We start from the raw sequence: 5,000 nt of genomic DNA, 5'->3' as shown, positions 1-5,000 counted from the left end.
TAGCTATTTATCTATGTATTTTTCTATATATTTATTTACTTGTTTTTATTCTTTTATGTGTATATATATTCAGCTATCTATTATCCTTATCTATCTATTCATCTATTTTTGTTTACTTATCTATTCATCTATTATCTATTTGTTTGTTGTCTGTTAATTTGTTTGTTTCATTATAGATTTATCTGTCTATTTTCTGATTATTGTTCATATATTCAAGCAGATATTCATTTATTTTATTATTCATTTATTCGTAGTATGATTTTTCTATCTATTTAATATCGATTTATTTAAAAATTCGTTTAGTATTTACTGCTGCTTATTTATTTGATTTATTAATTTATTTGTTTATTTTGTTTATGCATTTATTTATTTATTTTATATTCATTCATTCATATATTTAATCACCTATTTATTTATTTGTTTACCTATTCATTTATTTATACATTTATCTATGAATTTCTTACTTATTTAAACAATTAATTATTCATTCATTTGGTTAGTTAGTTATTTAACTATTTGTTTATTCATTAGTTTATCTATTATTCGCTTATATATTTATTCATTTGTCTATTTATTTATTTCCTTATCTATTTTTTTATCATCTATACTTATATATATATGGACCTATTTATTTCTTTTATCTATTCGTTTGTTATTGTAAAGTGTGACACACGTAACATGCCTCCAATTTTTGGTCTTTGTCTGGATCGCAATCCGGATAAGAACATTTTTCTCTATGTTGTGAAGTGAATTGCATTGACGTAGGTTTGCGCTCTCTCAGCGACTCTAGTTGCATGTTATCTAATTGTTTTTAACCTTTTTCAGTTTAATTCTTATCGACTTTATTTGATTTCATCTAATTCTCTTTGTTCTATTTTGTTTGTTTAATTTGATTTTGATTTTTTCTTTATCTTGTTTCATTCATTGTATTTCATTTTAGCTTAGTTTATCCATTCTATTTTATCAGCGCTAATGAACTTATCTCCAAATCAAGAGAAATTTATCAAAATATTTATATATATCATCTCTCGTGTGTATATATATATATATATACATGTATATATATATATATATATATATATATATATATATATATATATATACATATATATATATTTGTATATATATATATATATATATGTGTGTGTGGTGTGTTGTGTGGTGTGTGTGTGTGTGTGTGTGTGTGTGTGTGTGTGTGTGTGTGTGTGTGTGTGTGTGTGTGTGTGTGTGTGTGTGTGTGTGTGTGTGTGTGTGTGTGTGTGTGTGTGTATGTGTGTGTGTGTGTGTGTGTGTGTGTGTGTGTGTGTGTGAGTGAGTGTGTGTGTGTGTATGCATATGTCTAGATAGTTATAATACTAAACAATAACCACCTGTCACGATATCCGTAATACTAGTTGTTAAGCATGTTTCACGTAGGTTATCTTGGCTAATTCTGGCTGACACCAGGCAATTTTGTTCATCTTCACTCTGAATTCTCGATGTCTATGACCCTTAATTGTTTCCAGGACAAACATGAAAGTCGAATATCAACACCAAAGGGTTAAAGTGACAGCCAGTTGCGACCAGTCTATTTTCAACAGTCTGATAATATGTCGATATCATTGGTCAACAAAGATTTAGTCCCATTGAAAACAATGTAATATATTTCTGTGCACTGAATCCAAATGTGTTGTGTCATTTCTCTATCACCCATACTTTATTTTCTGTCTCTGCATATTCACATATTAATACGCATAGTTTATATGTACCAGTGTTCTATGTAACATTTGAAAACATCTATTTTCATTGCGTGAAGTGCAACAGTTTCTTTTTGAGAGTATAAACGAGATGAATTAGTGAACATGGGCCTGCAGAAACATAACTGAATGTGCTGGAATATTCATGCAGTGCCCACTCTGAAATGGCACTTCTTTGTAAACATTATGTAACCCGTTCTGCTGACATATTGTGGTTTGTGTTTTCAAGTGTTGTGTTGCTTCCCCGCGCACCATTATGCCGAGAATTAGTATAATTTTTTCCTTAGTAATTTCCACCATATATGTAGTGAAATGACATTCATATCGCAAGTATGTTAGTTTGCACTTAGCATTAACAATTGCTACAAGTATTACTTTGGTTATGAAGTGGGTGACCAGGATTAATAGTGGGCCTACCATATCTACTGTTTCACTAGGCCGGTTTTTCACAGCATGGGGCAATAAAATTCATACTGTATGCCTTTCCCTGTTTCTGTGGATTGGATTGTACCTATAGATCAAGCCTCGTATTGTTACTTCTGTTTGATAAATATTAACTCTATGATATAAAAGTCGACTCATACGCATAAAAATCTTAATTTTACTGTCTTCTATGAGCCCAATACTTCACAGTCAGGGACCACCCGTGCGCTACAGCCTTGAGGAAATATAAACACTGACAATGAATCTAGTGATGAGATAATAAACCAAGTAAAAGACAAAATGTATCCTCCATTTGAAGCAAACTGTTCCTTAAATGAGCCACATTTACTGAGTTGAGTAGATACTAATGATCTCATCTACAACTTGAATTTGTCTTAGAATGAAGATAAATTCTTGGTGCTGGATTCTTTTCCGGAAAGATATTCGTTTATTTTTATTGTGACATAACGACGTTTTCAAAATAAATAAATAAATAGATAGAAATATAACCTCGAAGATACAGGGTGTTTTGCAATGATGTTTGTTTTGCAATGGAGGCATTTAGCTACAAATCTGAATGAAACAAAATGTATGAAATTTTTAAATGGATTTTACGTGATGACTTTGTGTCATTTTTACTCGGAATGCAACTTGGTTACACAAAGGTCTGTTGCTTCCTGTGTGAGTGGAACAGCCAACACAAGAAAAATCGTTGATCTCAGAAATTTTTTATCTGGTTCCTTTGTACACTAAATTCAAGCCTATGAATGATATGGATTCGCTTATTTTAATAATAGATAACAGTGACCACTGATAGAAACATCAAAGAGAATATTTTCACAGAATCACAGTTTATGTAACTGTTTCGAAATGACAAATCTGATGAATAGAGAAATGAAACTAGAAAAGAAAAATAATAAATGTTAACTAAGAGAGATTGTAACTATTTTCTGGGAAATCCCAGATAACAAAACTACTGCGACTTAAGTCATGACGTCAAAATAAATCTTTCTGGAATCCACAGATTTTTTCCAAGACTCTTGAGACAGTCGGTGATGACTAAGAAGAAATACTCTTACGTCATCACGAGATTTTAAACGTGAAATAACGGTACTACGAAAAGTGGAGCCATTCTACGCGGATATATTATTACTAAATAATAAGCAGAAATATTTATGAGTCCAAATATAGACAAAAATGGTATGTTCTTAATATTTAGAACTAAGGTATTCTAACTATAACCCCGATACCGACCGTCTATATAGATGAATGATATAGAACTATTGTAAACCATTACTGCTGTCACTTAGAAATAACGCCTGGAAAAAGTAAACAAATTAAAAAGAAATTTTGAATCAGCGTAAAAGCTAATCAATAGCCCAGATATTTTAGCCTGTCAAACAAAAAAAAAAAGAAGATTTAACAAAATAATCCGTAAAAATAATCCTCTGTGACATTTTCAAAATTATTCAGTGATATATAAAAATTGCAATTCAATTCTGTTCACAGTATTTTCTAATAGGTCATGGTAATTGGAATATCGAGCTAATACCCAATATATCACCTTTGCCCTATGTGTTTGGAAATGAGTCACCCTGCAGCCACGAGAGATCTAACTGAAGTGTTTATACTCATGAGTCGGAATCAATTCAATTAATCAAAACATTTCATTCTTCGAAGAATTGGAGTTTCTCCGAGATCAATAAAATTGTATGATGTTATGCACAAAAAACCAGTGACCAGTGGATTCTAATGAGCCACTAGAGTCAGATCATTCTTTCCAGTAAAATGAATTCGTCTTTCTCTGATTAGAATAAAAATACATCAGCAATACCTTCATGCTGGTAGCGAAATTATAAATTCATAAAACTTAGGCAAACTCTTTGTTTGTCTAGTTACATTACTCAGCAAGACATTCCTGGGAGCTTATCTTCATAAACACAGGAGTATGTGAGACCTGAGTTCCTACATTTTGCATTCCAAGATTAAATATTCTGATTTAGCCACGGCCTTTCTTTTTCTTTTTCTTTTTAATTTCTTTAGTTCATATTTCATCACTTTCTCTCTATATCTATCTATCTATCTATCTATCTATCTATCTATCTATCTATCTATCTATCTATCTATCTATCTATCTATCTATCTATCTATCTATCTATCTATCTATCTATCTATCTATATATCTATCCATCTATCTATCTATCTATCTATCTATCTATCTATCTATCTATCTATCTATCTATCTATCTATCTATCTATCTATCTATCTATCTATCTATCTATCTATCTATCTATCTATCTATCTATCTATCTATCTATTCATCTATTTATCGATCTATCTATCTATCTATTTACCTATCTATCTATATATCCGTCTGTCTATCTATCTATCTACCTATCTAGCAAGCTAGCTATCTCTCTCTCTCTTTCTCTCTCTCCCTCTCTCTTTCTCTCGCTCTCGCTCTAGTGCTGTAATCATAAGCTTACTGGTCTTGCATTTGTTTGGTTGTAGGTTCAAATCCCGCACTCATCTCCAATTCCCAGCAATAAATGTTACCTCCCCCAACAGTCCATGTGTACAGGGCAAAATTGACGGCTTCGGCAGTAGCTACGCGTCTCCAGCTCCTTTTATTAAAAAAGAAAAAAAAAATGCAAAGCTAAGCAAACGTCACCATATAACACCCATATAACAACAACCAAACTAATACAACGCTTAATTTGCCATGTAGCTATCGAATCCATTGAGTCACACTACCCCACCTCACACAACTAACCACTAACAAGAAAGTATCTAGACTTAAACACAACAATTATAGACAAAGAATTAGATCCTTACCGTAT

This window comes from Oratosquilla oratoria, chromosome 36 (genome assembly GCF_046742065.1).
Source record: "Oratosquilla oratoria isolate Oo_2021 chromosome 36, ASM4674206v1, whole genome shotgun sequence".
NCBI classification, from domain to species: domain Eukaryota; kingdom Metazoa; phylum Arthropoda; class Malacostraca; order Stomatopoda; family Squillidae; genus Oratosquilla; species Oratosquilla oratoria.
This window is presented reverse-complemented; position numbering follows the sequence as displayed.